The sequence below is a fragment of the Vulpes lagopus genome, chromosome 13 (genome assembly GCF_018345385.1).
Source record: "Vulpes lagopus strain Blue_001 chromosome 13, ASM1834538v1, whole genome shotgun sequence".
NCBI lineage: Eukaryota > Metazoa > Chordata > Mammalia > Carnivora > Canidae > Vulpes > Vulpes lagopus.
The window spans coordinates 41484420-41506909 of record NC_054836.1 but is presented as its reverse complement, the minus strand read 5'-3'; the positions used below and the strand labels follow the sequence as shown (position 1 = coordinate 41506909).

Sequence of the window (22490 nt, the reverse complement as noted above, 5' to 3'; positions counted from 1 at the left end):
ACCAGGATCACAACCTAAGATGAAGGCAGATGCTCAACCACTGAACCACCCAGACATCCTTTTTTTAATTTAATTTTATTTTCATTTTAAACTCATTTATTAGAGACATCAAAATTATAATGAAATTTAGTTCAATTTGATCTAATCCATATTGAAATAGATTTTTTATATGTGTAAATTAAGAGGCAGCCTAAAGACTAAGAAAAATGCAGAATTTGCTGTCTCAAAATGATGTGTATTTATAACCTGGTTAGTAGCTCTTTCTGCCAAAGGATACCATGAGGGTCAACAATAAAATGTTGGTCCAAGGCTCTAGGCTCTTTGCATGCAAGTCATATCTGGCTACAGGACAGTGTCACAGCATACTGAAAGAAGAATAAAACAGCTTCGGAAATGGTTTAGGAAAAGCATTCTGTAGCTGACACCTTAAACTTCCTCTTAGTGGAAAAAGTGCCTTGTTGCCTCATTTGGAGCCCGGTTTACCCTCTTTGGCTTAAAATATCCAACATCCTATCAGGCATTTAGCTCTGAACACCATTTCCATCTTCTGAAGCACCACAGGAACCGACTCCAGCTGCTAAGGGGACTTTCCAGATACTAAATAATTGCCTGCAAAGGCTTTCCTCATGCGTGTCTAATAAACAGGAAAAATCCTGTCCGCCCAGTACACTTATTGAGGAGATTGTTTAAAACATTGACTCTCTTGCACGTTTGTGAAAGGAATGAGTCAGTAGGTCAGTGTTCCGAGGCAGATAACCAAATAAAATGTTCATTCTTGTTTTGGAGGTCCCTCGACATGAAGACTTATTATAAATTACGACATATATATTATATTTAGTGCAATGACTTAAAGTTTAGAGAGCTAGCCAATAGAGGGACTATAGAGAAAGCATTCATTTACTGCAAATAGTCTAGAGCATAGCTTAGTGCTATGGAGTTGTTGGTTTATTTCTTCCCCCTACAACAGGAGGCTGTTATCTCTACCCATGTTTGTTTCCAGTTGTGTAGCAGCTGTCAGCCCTTCTCTTATCCCCCTCCCCAAAGTAGAGACTCAACATAGCCTTGCCATCACCCCTTACTTTAATCAGTTCGGAGTCTGAGAAAGCCAGGCTGCATCCTCCTGGGAACTCCATGAACTGCTGGTGGGCTACTTGGCCAGACCTCAGCGAGCTGTCTATTTGATAGTGTCTCTCACGTTTCTGTGTGCATGAGTGCAGACGTGCTTTGTTCAAGGATGCCTGAGCTTCCCAGTGCAGCTGCAAGGACTGCCTTCTCTTGCAATGAAGATAATTGCTGCATGCACAGAACAGAAACTCTCGCCTCCTCCACCAGTGTTAAGCATCCCTAACCTGTATGAAACTGCAAACAAAAGTCAACCTAATAAAGAAGTCTTCAAAACAAAACAAACACCCAAATCAGTTTATGGGCAGAGGTAGCTAGGAGCTATGGTTTTGACCAATAATTCTCTTTCTTTCTGGATTCACACAACCACAGAGTTAGTCATGAAATGAATTTTACTCCTTGACTTTGGACATTTTACCCTTATTCTTCAGGAAACAAAAGTCTGGGGCACACACAGGAGAAATGGCTCCAAAAAGCAATTAAAAACTCATCCTATCCTTTGTCTGGAGCCATAATTATCCCTGGTGTGCAAGCCAGGCTCCACCCTCATCAGTGCATTTATTTATATTGCATGCTCTGCATTAAGGAGGACAAAGGTGTGGAGTAAATGATGCTCACGGTCACTAATATACTGTTTACGCAAGAGTAACATAAGATAAACTATAATGTGCCTGCTCAGTGAGCAGATAAGAAATGGAACCAGCAGTTCATCATTTTGTTCAATCAGTGTTCTCTGTGTGCAAACAAAGAGATTTATACACACAATAAAGCAATAAAAACATCCTTCAGAATATTTCTATGAATGAGTTTATGACTGCACTCTAATGACCCATGCCGGCATATATCTAAGCAGCTGGCTTAAGATAGCTGATTGGTTCCACTACTTTACAAAGGAGACACAATGACTAGAATAGAGCTCTGGAACAATTTTTTTTTTTTTTAATTGTAGGCCAAGGGATAGGGAGGGGGTTGGTGAGAAGTAAAATTGCAGAGACAAAGGGGGTTGAACTCAGCATTAATGCCAATAGACAGAGTTGTCAAAGCAGGCTCTGGCTTGGTCTTTGAATTCCTTTTGACCTGACAGTTTATATTTAGAAACCAATTGTCCAGAGACATCCCCTTGGAACTTTGAATTGGTTACCTACTTCTCTACCTCCTGGCATGAGAAACTTTTTCACAAAACCACCACTATATGCTTAAGACCCTTTCTGTGTATGGCAGGTGTGAGTAATGGGGCTGGTACCTTACAGATGGGACAGGTGTGTTTTCAGAAGGAATTATGTGTGTTTGGGATCATAGCTGCAAAGAAACATATTCCATGCATCCCATCATTTGAAATTCTCTTGAAAAGCTCCTTTTCCTACTTTTCTTCCCTTCACAGTAAATAGTCTCATGTGTTGTCCAATGATTTGGTTGTCTTGCAATATTTTTCAAAAAAAGAAGATACTGAAAGAGGAGTTAAGATCTTCTTGGATGCGAATACAAAGGTGAGAAAACTGGTTTCTTATAATCAAGGAAGAACACATTATACAATGTGCCCCAAGAATAAAATGACAGTTTTCTCTCTAAACCTCCAGCATGAGTGGAAGCACGAGTGAGCAGGAAGGTCTGTCCTGTTTCTTCACTCCACGACTCCTTCTTTCAGAGGGAGTCCAGGAGCTTGAACTGACAACCATTAAAGTTATATGCAGTACAATCCAAGGCTGTGCCTGCTTAGCCTGTTTCAGACCCCACAATTTAGATTGTTCTTATACCATGCTACTATGAAAATCATCTGCACTCAGAATATTGCCTTTTTCATGACAAAGAAAGTAATTATTAGGTGCAAATAAATGAGATTCTTTTTTGGCTATTCAAAAGAAGGCTACCTGCAGTGGTATCACTCCAGAGCCTATACTAGGTTATCACCATACTGACTCTGGGACTGAGGAGTACTAAGTCAATGCTGGTACATTTCACGGTTTTAGGCACAGTATCTCAGTAGGAGTCTCTCCAACCTTCATCTCCATTTTTTTTTTAATTCAGTTGAACTACCTTAAAAAGATAAACTTATGTCCCATTAGGGTCCAGTTTTTGTTAGTAATGCCCTAATGGTTATTATTAGAATTGTCATGATATTTTTATATGACCAACCCAGAGAGGGGCACATCTGGGCTGAATTTTAGACAAGTAACTAAACATACCCCCATTTCTTTTCTCCTTTAATCAATAGAAATATTATCCCATAGGCTCAGCTTCCTACATTTAAAAAACGTTTTAGAATGTGTTAATAAATTGTCAGCCTTGATGGAGATTAATTAAGCCATGTCTGTTATTGCTGTTACAGTCTTCACACCCAACTCAGTTAACTGAGGACACTGAGAGCTCCTCAAGGTCTCAGTGAATACAAGCAAAAACTCCTATTCATTAATTTGTAAATGCGACACATTAGGAAAGCTAAACTCACATGTATCATGACTAAGAGAAATGTTAAATTTCATTTTATTCATTTTATTTAAAGACTTTTTGGTGTTACTTTATAGACAGGTAAAAATTTAAAGAGTAACATGATAAAAACCTAAATACCCACCTCTCAAACTAAGAAATAAAGTATTACAAATAGAGTTGGGTGAGTTAGTGGTCCCCTATAGCCCCCTTTGGGTCCTGGTCACTCCCTTTCCCCAGCCATAGAAGTCACAGTGCCTTGAATTTGGTGATTATCATTTCTTTGCCTGTCTTTATACTTTTGCTACATAACGTGTATGTACTTTTGAACCTCACTTTTTAGCCACTGTGATAACATGCTTGATTATATTGAAGGTATTAAATACAGTATTTCTCTTCTTAAAAAAAAAACTTTATTTATTTATTTATTTATTTATTTATTTATTTATTTATCACAAACAGGGGAAAAGCAGAGGGAGAGAGAGAATCCCAAGCAGACTCCCCGCTTAATTCAGAGCCCCACCTGAGATCATGACCTGAGCGGAAACCAAGGGTGAGACGCTCAATGGACTGAGCCACCCAGGTGACCCAGTAATTCCTTAGTTTGTAGAAATATTGCTCATTTGGCACTCCAATGTCTCTAAACCATTTGCAATCTCATCCCTGGTGACCCCATTTGCCAAATATAAAAATGAAGTACAGCAAAGACAAATGAACTATCCAGGGTCAAGCATCATCTCAGTAGCACAAAACACCACATGGAGGGCCACCACCCCTGCCTCCCACTAGCCTACAATGCTGTTGTGCTCTAGGGCTTCATAATATATTTATAAGTGCTCCACAATATGTAATAAATCATTATGTATTGATTTAAACAGTGCCATTTGCAAGCCTCAAAGCGCTTTACTGTATTACATACATAAAGGAATCAAATCACTCCAGCAGCCACTGACAGGCAGCAGTTAGAAGGCCTGGATGTTAGAGCGGTGTCAGCAAAACTCCATAGCAAGCTGAGAACCCAAAGTGAGTGAGTCACATCCACTCCTATAAGCAGCAAGCCTTGGCTAATTGCTGAGGGAATATGGACTATAGTATATCTTAGATTTTTAACTGTTTGGGTAGAAAGAGAACCTTTTATTTGTATAAATCAATATGTTCAGTAGAGGTCTGTTGTGTTGGAAACTTCACAGGTGTAATGTGTATCAGCTACTGGAAACAAAAGGTTTAAATGATGCAGTAAAGGCAAGGAAATGGAAAAAATCCACAGGCTCCTACATGCAGCCTCAAGTGACAGGCACCTGCCAGTCTCATTAAGATGTCTTTGGAGCCGAAAGAAATCAAATGGTCAGGGCCTGAGATTTAAAAACTCACTCTAAAGGCTGAGATGTATTAAAGCCAGTTGCACCAGCTTTGTGAGAGCCAATTGTTATATTTAGGAATCCTGTAAGCCATTCTTCAACTGTTGGGAGGTTGAAATGGATGGGGGTGGGAGCACAGAAATTGGTAAACCCTACAAATTGGGACTTTTCCCTGCAGAAAGTGGTTTGCCACCATGGCTTCTACAAATCTTTTGGATGGTGGAGTTGGCACTTGAGCCTTATTTTACCAGATTCTGAAAAGAGTCTTTTGACTAGCTTACAGATTCATTCACAGATAGTTGTTAGGGAAAAACATCTTCGTACCTAGGTGGCAAAAAATGTAAGGTGATGTCTACTGTGTTCTCATGGATGAATGGAAAACTCTTATTTTCCCAATGTTTAAATCAGGAAATGGCTATCATGGAAATAGCTACTTCTAAAGAAATAAAATAAATGTACAATGAATGTGTTCACCCACATTCAGTCAGCCTCAATAAAACACTACTTGCCTTCATGCTGGAAATCTGAAAGGGCATGCCATGTCAACGCATTGACAAGTTACAGAATTACTTCTGTTCCTGAGGAAAATCACCCTCACCTCAAGATCCCATCAACCTAAAGTGCCTCAAAGGGGAAAACGGCACATGTTCATAGATGTTTAGTGAAAACGCCCACTTGTACTTTTCAAATGGTAACTCTAATTTAATTATTCATGGGTGGCTCTTCTAGAATAGAGGTTGCTGTTAAAGTAGTAACTTCACATCTTTTGATTACAAGAAACATTTTCTAGTCCATGTTAACATTTAGCATGGAAATTATCCAAGGTAATTACTCTTGCTCCCTGCCAAATGAAACACGTTGGGTTACTGATTTTCCTGATCTTAGTTTCTTTCTAATTTTAGTGGCTTCCTAATTTTTGTTTCACTCCTGTCTGGGTGTATGGGGCTCAATGCTATGCCAAGTCTCATTGAAAAGGATTTTCATAGATAGAAGAAGCAAGACTGAATTTGGAATATCTGTCACCACAATTTTTTCACTTCTCAGGCATGTGTGCAAAGGCACCTGGACATCCATCATCTTTCATTAAATCAGATTTTCCCTGTTTTTACAAGACAGGCTGCAGTGGAACTACATATTTGGGTGGAATCACAGGAATCCACTATGATCAACCCGTTAGCAAGGAACACCTAAGCCTAAGAGAGTGCATTGCCAGGCAGATGTGTGTAGGTGGATGGTTATATAATAATAGTTTAATGAGCATCTAAGCTGTGTACAAAGCGTCTTGTATGCATTCTCTCCAACCCTGACAACATTATTGCAAGATATTATTACTCTCATTTTATAAATGGGGGCTTTCGGGCTCAAAGAAAGCAAGGAGACCACACAAAAAGTATAGGAGACAGAATTCAGGCTATCCTCTTTTCACTATGCCACCTGTCTCAATACACTGCTATCTTAAGTAGACACGGAATGGCACTCTCCCTTTCCTATCTGCTTTCCGTAAGTAGTCACGTTTCCGACATTTATAAAATTAGAACCATTAAGAGTTTAGGTTATTAGAATAAATTTCTTTAAAACCATAATGTGAAAACATTTCCATTATAGCTTTAAAGCAATTTGAAAATGGGAGCTTTCAAGGAGCAAAACTGTGAATTATGAAATGCTATCTATTTGTCCTAATTGTAATAACTACAAGCGATATTAGGAAAGTTGTTATTAATATATTAGATATGAAAAATTAACATCAAATTTACTATATGTTTGCAATATGTTTACCTTTAAGCTAAACTTGTTTATTAATTATTTTGGAAGTAAGATATTACTCCACAGACAAAATACATACTTTGGTTATTTTTACCAATTTGCCTAATAATAACGTCAATGTCTTTCACTGTAACCACAAAAAGTAAGTAGGTAGGTTTATTCTATTTTATAAACAAGGAAAAAAAAAAAAAAAACAAGGAGCTGAGGCTCAGATAAACACAGGCATATCTCATTTTATCGCGCTTCTTTTTATTGCTCTCCACAGATGCAGTTTTGTGGTTGTTTTTTTTGTTTTGTTTTGTTTTGTTTTTTTTACAAATTAAAGGTTTGTGGCAACTCTGCATCAAGCAAACCTTTGGGCACCATCTTCCCAACAGCATTTGTTCACTTCATGTTTCTGTGTCACATTTTGGTAATTCTTGCAATATTTCAAACTTTTTTATTATTATTACATTGGTTTTGGTGATCTGTGATCAGTGATCCTTGATGTTACTATTATAATTTTTTGGGGGGGTGCTATGAACTGCTCCCATATAAAACAGAAGAGTTTAATAATGAGTGTGTCTTGATCACACTGCATTGACTGGCCATTCCATGTCTCTCTCCCTCTCCTTGGACCTTCCTACTCACTAAGACACAACAATATTGAAATTAGGCCAATTAATAACCCTACAATGGCCTCTAAGTGTTCAGGTGAAAGGAAGAAACTCACACCTCTCACTTTAAATCAAAAGCTAGAAATGATTAAGCTTAGTGAGGAAGGCATGTCAAAAGCCAAGACAGGCTAGAAACTAGATCTCTTACACTAAACAATTAGCCAAACAGTGAATGAAAGGAAAAGTTCTTGAAGGAAGTTAAAAGTGCTACTCCAGTGAACACACAAATGATAAGAAGGTGAAACACTCTTATTGTTGACCTGGACAAAGTCTGAATGGTCTGGATAGAAGATCAAATCAGCCATAATATTCCCTTAAGTTAAAGCCCAACCCAGAGCAAGGCCCTAACTGTCCTCAATTCTATGAAGGCTGAGAGAGGTGAGGGAAGTTAAAGCCCAACCCAGAGCAAGGCCCTAACTGTCCTCAATTCTATGAAGGCTGAGAGAGGTGAGGGAGCTGCATAAGAAAAGTCTGAAACTAGTAGAAGTTGGTTCATGAGATTTAAGGAGAGAAGACATCTCCATAACATAGAAGTGCAAGGTGAGGGATCCCTGGGTGGCGCAGCGGTTTAGCGCCTGCCTTTGGCCCAGGGCGCGATCCTGGAGACCCGGGATCGAATTCCACGTCGGGCTCCCGGTGCATGGAGCCTGCTTCTCCCTCTGCCTATGTCTCTGCCTCTCTCTCTCTCTCTGACTATCATAAATAAATAAAAATTAAAAAGAAAAAAAAAAAGTGCAAGGTGAAGCAGCAAGTGCTGATACAGAACCTGCAGGAAGTTACCCAGAAGATCTGGCTGAGATTATTAATGAAGGTGGTTACACTAAACAACAGATTTTCAAAGTAGATGAAACAGCCTCATGTTGGAAGAAAATGTCAGCTGGGACTTTAATAGATAGAGAGGAGAAGTCAGTGCCTGGCTTCAAAGCTCTGACTCTCTTAGGGGCTACTCTAGTTGGTGACTTTAAGCTGAAGCCAATGCTCAGTTCCCATTCCAAACATCCCAGAGCCCTTAACAATTATGTTAAACTTAATCTGCTGCACTCTGTAAATGGAACAGCAAAGACTGGCTGACACATCTATTTATAATATTGTTAATTGAATATTTTAAGACCACTGTTGAGAATTACTGCTCAGAAAAAAAAGGTTCCTTTCAAAATATTACTGCTCATGAACAGTGCACCTGGTCACCCAAGAGCTCTGATGGAGATGGACAACGAGATTAATGTTGTTTTCATGTCTGCTAACACAACATCCATACTTTACCCCATGGATCAAGGAGTAATTTCAACTTTCAAGTCTCATTATTTAAGAAATACATTTTGTAAGACTACAGCTACCAAAGAGAGTGATTTCTCTGATGGATCTGGACAAAGTAAATGGAAAACATGGAGAAAAGATTCACCACTCTAGATGTCATTAAGAGCATTCATGATTCATGGGAAGGGGTCCAAATTTCAAAATCAGCAGGAATTTGAAAGAAGTTGATTCCAGCCCTCATGGATGACTTGGAGTTTAAGACTTCAGTGGAAGAAGTAACTACAGATGTGGTGGAAATAGCAAGACAACAACTAGAAGTGGAGCCCAGAGATGGGACTAAACTGCTGCCATCTCATAATCAAACTTGAACAGATGAAAAGTTGCTTCCTATGGATGACCAAAGAAAGTGATTTCTTGATGTGGAATCAAGGGGACATCACCACTTGACATGGTGATGATGCTGTGAAGATTGTTGGAATGACAACAAAGGATTTAGAATAGGACATAAACTTAGCTGATAAAGCAGAAGGATGGTTTGAGAGGACTGATTCCAATTTTGAAAGAAGCCCTGCTGTGGGTAAAATACTGTCAAGCAGCATCGCATTCTACAGAGAAATCATTCGTGAAATGAAGAGTCAATAGATGTGTCAAACTCCACTGCTGTCTTATTTTAAGAAATTGCCACAGCCACCCAACCTTCAGCAACCACCTCCTAACAGTCAGCAGCCATCAACATGGAGGCGAGAAACCCCACCAGCAAAAAGATTACAACATGCTAAAAGCTCAGACAATGGTTAGCCTTTTTTATCATAAAGTATTTTTTAATTAAAGTATGTAGCACTGTTAAAAAACATAATGCTAACATAATTGCACACTTAACAGACTACAATATAGTGTAAACATACCTTTGATATGCACTGGGAAGCCAGAAAATTTATTTGACTTACTACACTTCAATATTCACTTCATTCTGGTGGTCTGGCATCAAACGTGCAGTATCTCTGAGGTATGCCTCTATAAAGTAGCAGAGCTAGAAGTGCAATGCAGCTCTGAGGACTCCCATCTAGTACTTTCTCTGCCATAGGACACAGAACAGTAAGCTTATAAGATAATGGTGAAAGCCCAAGAGAGAGGTGTAGCACTTCTGATAAGAGAATAACGAATTCTGGCTCAAAATGTAACTGGCATAGTTCACAATGCCAACAGTACCTTCCAACAGTTCTGACGGCAGGAAACAAAGTTAAGCAAAATGTTATGTCTGGCCCAGGTTGGTCCTCAGTGCTAGTGGATGAAACAGGACCAGAAAAAGTTGAAACAGAAGTAGAAAGGCCCAGAGGTCTTCCTAAGCCTGTGTTGCAAGTTCATGTAGGGCTTGTACTCTATGTTGCTACACAAATGCTGCCATGACATTAATAAAGCATCTTGTGAGGCTACTTTTTGAATGTATGCACTGAAAAACACTCTTTTCCTCCATTTGCCCCTGCCCAAGAATGCAGTTAGGGTCCTTTGTGTGATTTTTAGCATAGCCTCCGCCACATTCTAAAGAGACAGCAACAGTAGTATTCTTCTAAATCAGCCTCGAGTCGCCACTGTGATTTTTAATAAAATGTACCTGGCTTATGCTAAAGTATATTTGTTAAAACATATATTTGTTTTACAGGTTAATTTGCCAGGAGGTGCAAACCTGCTTTTCCTACTAATTAAAATTTAAAAAAAAATAGTAAAAGCAAAATCATGTCCTCCAGCAATGAACTGTCTTTATATTCCCATTCTCCCTTTTACCACCACTGCCAGCTCTGGATTACTGCCACTACTGAAAATAACCTGCAAAAGGGGTTTTGTTCCCATTCAGCACAGTACTTTGTTTTCCAGACCTCAGACCCCTGCCATCTTTATGTGAATCCAGTAAACACAGAAAACTTCAGTCCAATATGCCAACATCCAATAATCAAAGGTGATTAAAATCACCATTTGTTTTCTCTTTTTCAAGAAAGATAATTGAATTTGAGATCTAAAGAGCCATCTGCTACCAAAGGTGTTTTCTAGTCTAGGTGAATGCACACTTAGTTTGGATATTCTTTTTCTTTGTTATTAAGGAATAGATGTTCTAGAAATTTCTGATTTACTTGATATTATTGAACAAAACAACCTTCTGATGATTTGTTTCCAACTAACCTTAACATTAATTTCTTATGGAAAAAAAAATATGCTACGCTAATTCTCCAGAGCCTGGTGTTTTGATGTTTCAGCGTTCCACTTGGAGGATTTGAGACAACCTGGATCTACATGATTGAAACAACGTAATTGTGGCTTGGCAGAAGCAATCAGTTCAGGCAGCTAAATGATGTGTATATGGAAATGGCCACACAATTGATTTGACCAAGGCAATCAATACTCCTTATGAAGACAGCAAAAAACGAGCAGATCATCTAGGCTATGGTCCCACTCAGTGGCTGCAGGAAAACAGAATTTGCAAAGAGTGTGTATAACAGAAAATCTTGCTCCAGAGAATCTGGGTTTGTAGGTGTATGTGAGGTGCCCAAGTCAGCACGTGGCTGAAAGAAGGTATTTAACAAATATTACTTTTCTCCACTCTATTTTGCTCATAGAAGTTTTCTAGTATTTCACTGGATTATGCACTTTTAGTACAACCACCATATAACCACAAATATTGGGGAGGGGGCAATTAGTACGTACACAACTCAGCTGATGGAGTAGGTATAAATGGGAGCCAAAGAAAGTTACCTACTGGGGACACCTGGGTGGCTCAGCGGTTGAGCATCTGCTTTTGGCTCAAGGAGGGATTTCAGCGTCCAGGAATCGAGTCCCACATCAGCCTCCTTTGTGGGGAACCTGCTTCTCCTTCTGCCTATCTCTGCCTCTCTTTATCTCTCTTTGTCTCTCATGAGTAAATAAATAAAATCTTAAAAAAAAAAAAGAAAGTTACATACTGGCTTTGCAGATTTTGTGTGACATAGCCATCAATCAGCATGTTTTAAACAAGAATGGTTTTCAATTAATAGAACTTCTGTTACACCTTACTGTTCTTGGTATTTTCCGATTTTCTAGTAATTAGCTGGCTAATTAGCTCATTACGTAAGACTATTATAATTCTGATATTCATATACAGCAATAAGGCAAAGGTAGGTAATCTGTTACACAACTCTACCTATCCACCATTCTATTTATCTAGCTACCCACTCATTCAACAAAGAACTGTTAATACCTTCTATTTGTAAGGCAGTATAGAAGATACAAGAGAAAATAACACATGGTTCATTTCTCAAAAAATTATACTTTATTGAGAGGATGATGGGGAAAAAGTCTCAAATGAAAAGGCAAAACCATCCTTCTTTGTCCAGGGTCAAATACATTCCAAGTGGGTTGAATACTCTCTGCTGGCTTAAAGGATGATCCACACATTGGGGCATGTGTCAGAGGTTGGCAAAATTTTTCTGTAAAGTGCAATTTTGGCCATTGATATGGCCATACGGTCTCTATTGCAACTCCTCTATGTTGTAGCAGTAGATAATATGTCGATGACGGCATGCCTATACTCCAATAAAACTTTATTTGTGGACACTAAAGTTTGAATTTCCTGTAAGTTTTATATGTTATTAAATGTCATGCTTCTTTTAATTTTTCCAATCACTTAAAAGTGTAAAAACTATTTTTAGCTCATGAGCCATATAAACACAGGTGGCAGGCTAAATTAGGCCCAAGGGCTGTAGTTTACCAACCCCTGTCTTAGTTTGAAGGAAGGCGTTTTGGGGGCTTTCTTTCTCTGGTAAATTTTGCTGGTAGCCAAGAATCACAGGAATTTCAATCACTTGCTTTGTGTATAGTTCACCTTTGGCCACATATGTGAAGTCACCCTTATAATCCATGCTTTCCAGGGAAAGCACTGTGGGCTCTCTGCACACCTACTGAACACCAGTCCCTTTTCCTCTCGTGGTTGGAACTGCCAGTAGTGTTCTGTTTAGACTCCCAAAGCACAGATACTTTATTGGTACATCAAAAGTATTCAAGGCACAACTTTAATTAGAGCAGAAGAAGAGAAGCTATAGAAAAATACAGGCTTCCTGTTTTGTTTCTTTTTTAAATAAAAAGGATTTCAAGTAAGTATATTATGGAAACTTATATTAATGTTTTAGTAACTCTTGATAGCCAAATATTTGATAGCACTTTTCCAAAGCTATCATCTTATTATTCCTTTCATACTTGATGAGGTTTAGCTTTGAGAGCAATGTGGCTGGTTCACTGCCCCCGTACTAGGGTTCTTGTTTGTGAGTGGAGTTGGGCACTCTTTCTAAGGTCTACAAATTTAAACCACATATTCTGGTGCTAATCTGTGGTCCCTTCTCAACATAAGGATCTTTGTGATCCTGATTATCTTTGCGCTTACCACTGAGAATGACAGTCTCTATATCCTCCATCCCATCCAAACCTAACCATCTTGTATTCAACATACTTTACATTAAAAATAACAAACTTCCAATGTGCTAGAGGAACCTCAAATATCCCTTCTGGTTCTATACTATGAAACTGTGATTTTCATAAGATATAGTATCTGCTAGCTATATGTGGCTACTTGTGTTTAGTTTTATTTTTTATAATTTTTAAAAAGACTGTGTATTTGAGAGAAAGAGAGTGAGAGAGAGAGAGAGAGAGAGAGAGAGAGTGAGCATTAGTGGGGGGGGGGTTGTAGAGGGAGAGGGAGAAGCAGATTCCCTGCTGAGCAGATAGCCTGATGTGGGGCTCAATCTGGAACTCCAAGATCATGACCTGAGCTGAAGGCAGACATTTAACCGATTGAGCCACCCAGGTGCTTCATGGCTATTTGTTTATAAATACAACCTGGATAAAATTAAGCAAAATTTAGTTTCTCAGTTGCAGTAGCCATATTTCAAGTGCTCAACAGCCACATTTCCATCATTCTGAAAGTGCTACTGGACCATGCTGATCTAGATGAAAGAGCAGGAAGACAGCAGTTATGATGGTCAATCACCTTGATTTATTTATATCAGCTAAGAATTATCCTGCCCAACTTAGTTCTTTATTTCTCCAGAATAAAATTAGTTTTCTCAATTACAAGTATGAACAATGTGTTACTATTAGAAAGTCCTGCCCTCTAATAATAGGCTAGGAAGCTTTTCTCTTTAAGCCTCTATCTCCATGTTCAGTGCCAAAAATTAGCAAAGTAATGTTAATGATACACCTATGGTCAACAAATGCCATTTCAGGGCGTTGTCTAGAAGAATCTACCTTTCTCTTTCTTGCGGAATTTCTGTTGAATAAGGACTTGGTGGAGCACATGATATGTAGGCCTGGTCAACTGAATGATCCACTTTGGCCTACGAGTCTGGGGCAAGTGAGGTCAAGAAAGAGCAGATTGGATCTTCTGTGTCACACTTGTGATGGTGTCTAGTAGTGGTGGTGGGGAGTGCCCAGTGGCAGCCGAAGTGACATTCTGGCCAGGCTGTTAGTGCTGCAAGCGTTAGAGGCCATCTGGAGCTCCTCTGATCTCTGCCTCCTTTATAATGTTGATCCCCTCCAGCCTCTGCTAATTCTGGACAACCAAATATCCTTTGAATATGTCCCCTTTTTCTGATTCAGGTAACAAAGTAATTTTTCTTCTTATCACCAAGAACCTACCGATACATCACTCATGATATCTCCTGTGTTATTTCCAAATCTGTTATCAACCATGTTGTGTTAATCCAGTTTTCATCCAAAGAAACAAACTCAGATGCAAAAGACTGTGCTATTGTTGCCACTGTTGTTGTACCAGGGGTTACTTTTTAGAAAATTTGCAATCACAATTAATTGCAAAATAAATAATGTAGAAGCCCACGTGGGGAAAAAAAATCTCACTTGTAAAAGGTTATTTCAGCCTGCAAAACAAAGATGGGGGAACATAAAGAAAACACATTTCAAATTTTTCCTGATACTTCCAACCTGCCCTTTGGGTTGTGTCAAAAACATTCTTCCCTCTCTGAAAGATTTCTTTCTTCTAAGTTTAAAAGCTTTGTTCTCTGTTATCCTTGGTTAATGCTATCGTGGTAACTGGCACTATCTCTCTTCAAAACACATGAAATAATCCTGGTCTGAAGGCACTCAGAGGATAGCCTTTTGCACTGTTAACACAGTTATACCCAAGTCTGTGCAAGTGGGGATGGCTTTGAAAGATAAAGTATGTAACATCTCACAGGGTTACTTCAAAATACTTCAGGAGATGACAGCATTGGGCCTCCATAGAAAGGTGTGACTGATGTTTCTCTTTTCCACTTCCTCTCAGTTTTCTTGGGATCTCTGGACTGAAATATTGCTCATGGAAAAATGAGGTTGGGAAGCTTTCTCCTTGTAGAAGGCATTTTGAGTTTTTCTAATTCCCTGGCAGAGATTTTCTCAAAACAGAAGCAGCCTCATTTGCTCATCAACTTATTTCTTGGTCTCTATCACCAAATGATTGGGTGCCACTTCAGTTCTCCCTCTGACCATTAAGAAAAATAAAAATCTTAAAACAATCATTACAAGAGTAAATATTCTCTCCTCCTTCCCCACCTCCTCCTCCCTCAGGAAGAAGGTAAAATCACCATCAACAGAACAACTATCATTTTCTGCTAACATCTAGAGAGATTACATTTTCGGCCATTTGTTCTCCCTTATGAAGATTCAAAGGTAATTAGGATTTTATCATGGTAGTAATTTTGATATCAAGAGATCCATAGCTTTCAAAGTAAGAAAACTATTCTCCTTTTTTTAAAGATTTTATTTATTTATTCATAGAGACACAGAGAGAGAGAGAGAGGCAGAGACACAGGCAGAGGGAGAAGCAGGCTCCATGCAGAGAGCCCGACATGGGACTCGATCCAGGGTCTCCAGGATCACGTACTGGGCTGCAAGGCGGCACTAAACCACTGCGCCACTGGGGCTGCCCAAGAAAATTATTCTTAATGCCACCCACCTCTCTATGGCTTCAATTCCTTTAGGCTTATGCTTTCTTACCCATTTAAAGGTTGAGACAAAACCTAATTTAGATGACTTAAAAGGGGCACAAATTGGGATATAAACAGAACTTGACCTGGATATTCCCATCTTGAAAGTGGCACCGGAGATCTTCCATCTAAAAAAACAGAGTTGGCTATGGACTTTTGGGAGAGTTTCTCCCATGTCCCTTCATGTGTCTGTGTTCTAATAAGCACAAACACTCCCTGAATTTGTCATGCTACACACAATGATCATCATTCACAGGAAGAGGAATCTACAAAAACTAGTACAATGTGGTACTGGTGGGACCGCAAAACTAACTAGTTTTTTTTTTTTTTTTAGATTTATTTATTTATTCATGAGAGACACACACACACACACAGAGGCAGAGACACAGGCAGAGGGAAAAGCAGGCTTCCCGCAGGGAGCCCAATGCAAGACTCAATCCCAGATCCCAGGATCACTCCCTGAGCCCAAGGCAGATGCTCAACCGCTGAGCCACCCAGGTGTCCCCTAACTAGATTTTTGGAAAAACAAAACAAAACAAAACTAATATTTAGGGTCAGTAGGCACTCTTAATCTTAGATAAACAATTTAAATGCAGATAGGGGCACTAGATTCTTTCTGGCTTTTTTTCTTTTTTCTTTTCTTTTTAACCATCACATATCTGCCAATAGAATTTGAGATGAGATCCTAATTTTGAATCTCTGGACACACTCCCATCCCTCCATCCAGGTTCATTTGCATATAATATCCTTTGTTCCCTAGTCTGCAGCAGGGTGGAATGTTGTAGGCCAGGAAGAAAGGCTCACATTTCTAGGTAGAGTTGGATTTCTGCCATAATGGAAATCAATTTGACAGTCTAGTCCCTTGCCCTCCAAAATAATAATCTGGAATTCCCACTGGTAAACTGTAAACACTTTTTCTGATGCTATTCTGGAAAGCATGAAGGAAAGGCATTCATGAAGATGATTGGGCATCCATCAGCCCAAGGAGTGTGAGTATGTGCATACACGTGGGTTATCTACCATCAATACACTCATCCCAACATAATGTATTGCAATATTTATATTTATACGGACTTCCTTCTTATAGGCATTTGCCTCTAGCTCAACATAGTGATGAGGATGATAATGGTAAAAGCTGATACCTCTTGAATCTTGTTAGGCACTTTTCAGCCTCCTTACTTGTATTACTTCATCTGGTGTCCCAACACCTATGGAAATACATATATATACACACATATATATATTTTTTTATCCCATTACAAATCAACAAACACAGAAAGGACTTAACTTTTATAAGGTCATTACAGTTCCATTCAAGTTAGAGAGGATGTGTGTTTGAGCATTTTGTATATGTGTGTGTGTAGGGAGTGGCTGAAGGTCACTATGGGAACAGGGTGGACAGTCCCAGTGCATAGAGAATGAAAGATTCCACTCCAGTCACTTTGGAATGGAACAGAAGCACGAAATACACAAAACACCTAGAAATTCAACCCATACACTCCAGCCCTTTTAGTGACATTGGACAAATATGCCCTAAAATTAGCTGGAAGATTCCTTTGGGGATTAGCAAGTGTTTTTAGAAATTTCTAAGAAAGCTGGTTCCAAGGGCTAATCTGTAGCTTCTGGCTTCTTAGATATGCTTGCTTTATTACATACATTGAGACAAAAAATTCATAAAGTATGAGAGTTCAAAGCAGTTGCTACTGTAAACCTCCAGAACCTGACAATTGAGAGTTGAAACTTGAGAAAACAGGCTTGCTTATAAGGTGTCCAGCCATGCCAGGATGTGTGTGTGTGTGTGTGTGTGTGTGTGTGTGTGTGTGTCTGTCTGGGTAAGAAGGAAGTCGATCCTTCAAAAGTAGTGTACCAACATGAAAAATAAGGGTTAAAATCTATTCTTTTTTCTTTCTGGCAAATGTTGAATAAGATCTGTGTATACTCTGGGCCAAGGTTAGGGCATGACTGTTTTCATCCACTTCAAGAAAAATGCTAGTTATTATATACACACATTTCCATCTGTTCCTACCTCTATTCTGTTTGCATACAAAAACTCACAAAGGACAGTTTAGTCAGCTAGAGCTACAAATCCCTTTCTTAAGAAAATTGGGATGAAGCTAATATATGAGCCACCAATTAGAACATTTTCAGTGGAAGGAGTGAAGTTCCTTCAGCTGAGGTGCACATAGGGCCCTAATAAGTACTGTCCTATCTTTTACCAGCATGTCTACTCATTGACAAATATTAACAGGCTGATTGGCAGATCATATTAAAGCACTTACACAGAGAAAAGGCCTTTGTATGTGAAATAGCAAAATAAAGTTCAGCTTGAACTATTTAAAAAAAATGAAGTTAGTAAATGCATGATTCTGTTGCACTAAATAGTTATGTTAGTATTAGTAACAGCTTCTCACTTTCTGCAGTTTTAATTATGTCTCTTGGGACTGGGAGAAGGGTGAGGGCGGGGGATATAGATTTTAACAGCTTATTTGGTTGCTGTCCCTACCTTTACTGCTGCTGAACTGAAAAATCTCCACAGGCTAAAATTCTTTACATTGCAAATAAAATAGTTTTTCCCTGGTTTTTATCAGCCTAGGTCCCACAAGGAACCGACAGCCGGTTTATGTCAATGAACAAGACTTATTGTTTTCAGATTTATTTTTTTATAGCCAAAAAAAATTTGGTGTTAAGCTTAAAACAAAGGCAACAAAGAACAATGAAGACTCTAATTTGGGGTTCCAACACAATTGCTGGGTTGAATAAAGGCCATCTTACACCCAGCTATTTGTGGGAGAACTCATTAATTTTGGTGCTCCTCTTGAACTTGCCTCCCAGTATGGCATGCACACACACGAACACATATATACATACACATGTACACACACGCTTTTCTTTTTACCCAATGGGCAGATGTGTTGCTGTGTGTGCATTTCTGGTTCCCATGATCCATCCATAAAAACTAATGAGAGAGGGAGTGGAGGTCAGAGAAGAAAAGAATAAGAACAAAAGAAATCCTGAAGGACTTAGGATATTTTATTTGGGACAAGAACAAGGACACGACAATACTCCTTGCTAAGCTGGATTTATGAAATCTTTTCTTATTTTAGTATAAATCACCATTTCCTTTCTCCTAGAGAAAAGGATGTAGCTAGAAATGTAGGAGACCCAAAGTGCCTTTTTCTTTCCAGAAAAAGATGTGGCTACTCCTCTACCCTTCCTTGCCTGAGGATAAGTCCCTCTGGCAGAATGGAAAGAGATGGGTTGGGAATCAAGAGATCTGCGTGCTGGCCCGGCTCGTCACAAATCTGCTAGGTAAATTTTGGCAAATCACTAAGCTCCTTTAGTCCCAGTTTCTTTATCTGAATAAGGCAACTTTCCAAGAGGACTATCTGGGTCCAATATTCTTGATTCCATGCTTTCTTCTTTGAAATTTTAGACCCATTTTCCACAACCCAAAGATGGTTCCTCTAGTCATCAACCAATGGACGATTTGTCATGGTCTTTCACAACCAACTTCTGGAATGTTCCCATAGAACTTATTAACTGTCAGGTTCTGGGTTCTATGGAAATCACCTGGGACAGATAATCTCCTCCAGGATATTAACTAACATTAACCCGAGGTTGTCAGCAATCAGGGAACAGTGCACTCCCACTAGGGATACTTACAGGCCAGAATGAGCTTTCTCTAATAATGAAATTTCTCCACTTGAGGTGGTGAAAGAGATGCTTTTCAGAATGACACTCATTAACCATTTGGAGAAAGCCAACATTCTGAAAGGAACCCTAGTTATGCCAAAGATTTAGAACTGGGACAAACATCAAAATGTGTTTGAAAATAAAACTTGATTTTAAAGTATTGTCAATGAGGCTCCAAGGGAAACCAGAACAAGATATTAAAACTTCTCAAAAAAAAAAAAAACGAAACAACAAAAAAACAAACAAAAACTCCTCCTCAGGGCTACCCTGCTATAGTGACCAATGAACTGAAGATTAAGAAATAATATTCTCTCAGTACCCTGGGAAAGAGGGTCTTGCTCTGGAGAGGAGGCAGGAATTACCAGCTTGAAGAGGGGAGACATGAGTTTCATGCATTTACAGGAGGTATATAATTTTGAAATGCTGTCCTGTCACATTCCCAATTTCAAGGCTCATTCTCTTCCAGAATGTGGCCAGCTCATATTTATTTTGTAATCTCTTTTAATTATGGAGCTTACTGTATGAAAGTTATTTCCATACTTCTTCCTTATGACACCATAAAATTTAAAAATGCTCCTAATCTAATTTTTCTTAACCCAATTTTGTTACAAATAGTCATTTGATAGAAATAACACAAAAGAAGTATTTTTCTTTTTCCCAAATGGTGAAAAGAGCCAAGTATCTGTAATTTTGGGTAGTTGTTGAAATTGTTATTTCTGCCTTGTTGCTGTTGTTGTTTTGAAAGATGTTTGGTAAGCTTTTCACCAACATCACGGTGCTTTTGACATTCTCTTAGTCCAAATGAGACCAAAGTCAAAACGCCCCACAGGTGTTGTCATTGAGTTCCTGTGGTAAAAATGGAAATTTCCAAGTACTGTTGACTAAGTGAAGGTCGCCCATCACATTTATTTGGCATGAGCGGCCTGGGTGGAGAATTAGGCTCTGTGGCTCAGGCTCTTGATTTACTGTCTAAAACTTCACCACTTGGGGCTGCGGCGACACAACACAGCATCACGCTCACTTGCCTAGAGGCTCTAGCGCAGGTAATCGCTGAGGTTAATATTTTCAAACAAATTCTTCCCAGACCTGAGACTGTGGGGCCCAAGTTTTATCCAGAGTGAAGGGGAGTGTGAATTAACAGGGGATTATATTCATCTTTTATTGTCAACTGAATCACGCACGTGCAAGTGCACACCCGCTCTCAAGTTTTTGCAGCAGTGCGTGTGTGAAGACCACAAACATGGCTAGAGTCCCTGCCATCTCTGTCCGGATTGAGAGGTGTCTATTTTGACTCCACAGCACTGCTGCTGGCCTCAGGGTTGAAATGCTTTTAAATGCCAAAGGAACCTCATTCACAACAACCTCTTGCCTGTCGGAGTTCAAACACAGTGGAGAACTGGGTTATCCTACACAGCAGATTAAGACAAGACATCAGGATTTCTTGTTTGCTTTTGATGAGCATCATATAAGGCTTTGTGCGGTCTTCGCTCCACGTTTAATGACCAGCTTTCATTATTCAACTTCCAGTGAGAAGCCAGCAGCAGGGAATGATGGATGCCTTGTTTTCAATTCACTCGCACACTATGAAAAATTGAAATATGGATTCCTTTTATTGAATTTGGATATATGTTCATTTCTCATTTTTAGAAATAAAAAATGTATAGTTGAGGCAGAACATATTAAATACCACAAAAAATCCATATTTCTGTTTCTTAGTTGACGTCTCTTGAGACACAAAAATGCAACCTACCGAAATGCTTACTCTTCTCTAGAGCTAAGTGTCTGTTGACATTTTAATACAGCACATTTGTTTTCAGGAATTTTGTTGGGTTTATTTTCTGACTTATTTTAAGAAGAGACCCACGCTTGCATCAGAATATTGGACACATCCTAGAAAAATGCTAAAGGCCAAATAGAAATAAGACTAAGGCAAAGAAACTTACCAGATACCTCATTGAGTACCAGGGGAAATTGGAATCATTATACTGAGTCATTATTATTCAACTTGTCCAGGAGAACAAATGCTATGTAGCATCCATGAAGCATAGCATGAAGGCTACTGGGCTGGGTGTGGGCATTACACGTTCCAGCTCAATATATTCCATTCAAAAATCTTCTCAAAATGTATTTCAAATAAGTAGATGTGCTAATTTCCCTCTCATGCAATATACAATAAGAGAAGAAAATAGATATAGACATTTCATTTCTTTGGAATTTAGGAAGGAGTATGCAAAATATTCCCTACTTTGTGATCTAACCCCCTTTCTAGAGGAGACAAAATGTCCGGGTTTTGTTCTCTGATTTGCTATGTGAGTTGAAAATTACTGGCAGATTATCTGTCTTAGACCATTCATATATAAAATGAACTCATACCTAAGGCTATGTGGAGTATATTATTAACACAAGCTATAATAGTATCAATTGCATTGGTGTATTATCTCTTATTTAAGATTAGGAGAAAGAAAATGTACATTCTAGCAGCAACCAGCTCCGTAGGACAGACACATGTAGGCAGACCTCATTTTATTGTTTCATTTTACTACAAATGTATTTTTACAAAAATTTTAAAAAGATTTTATTTATTTATTCATGAGAGACACACACACAGAGAGAGAGAGAGAGAGAGAGAGAGAGAGAGAGAGAGGCAGAGACACAGGCAGAGGGAGAAGCAGGCTCCCTGCAAGAAGCCTGATGCAGGACTCAATCCCAAAACTCCAGGATCATGCCCTGAGCTGAAGGCAGAAGCTTACCTGCCGAGCGACCCAGGACTCCCTGTTTTTACAAATTGAAGCTTTGTGGCAACCCTCTATCAGGCAAGTCTATCGGTGTCATTTTTCTAACAGCATTTCCTCACTTCATGTCTCTGTGTCACATTTTGGTAATTCTTGTAGTATTTCAAGCTTTTTCACCATTATTGTATTTGTGATGGTGACCTGCAATCAGTGATTACAACTCACTGTTGTAATGGTTGGCTTCTTTCAGCAATAAAATACTTGTAATTTAAGGTATGCACACTGGGTTTTTTTGTTTGTTTTTTTTTGTTTGTTTGTTTGTTTTTTAGATATAATGACATTGCACACTTAACAGACTACGGTATAGTATAAACGTAACTTCTATATGCACTGGGAAATGAAAACATTCATTTGACTCGCTTCATTACAGTGGTCTGGAACTGAACCTGAAGTATCTCTGGGGTGAGACTGTATATGTCTGATCTC

General features: G+C 38.9%; 1 protein-coding gene across 6 annotated transcripts in view; it reads right to left on the bottom strand.

Moving 5' to 3' along the window:
• Positions 1-22490, bottom strand: part of CREB5 (cAMP responsive element binding protein 5) — a 405584-nt gene that overhangs the window by 157341 nt on the left and 225753 nt on the right. The gene's annotated exons all lie outside the window — the stretch shown is intronic.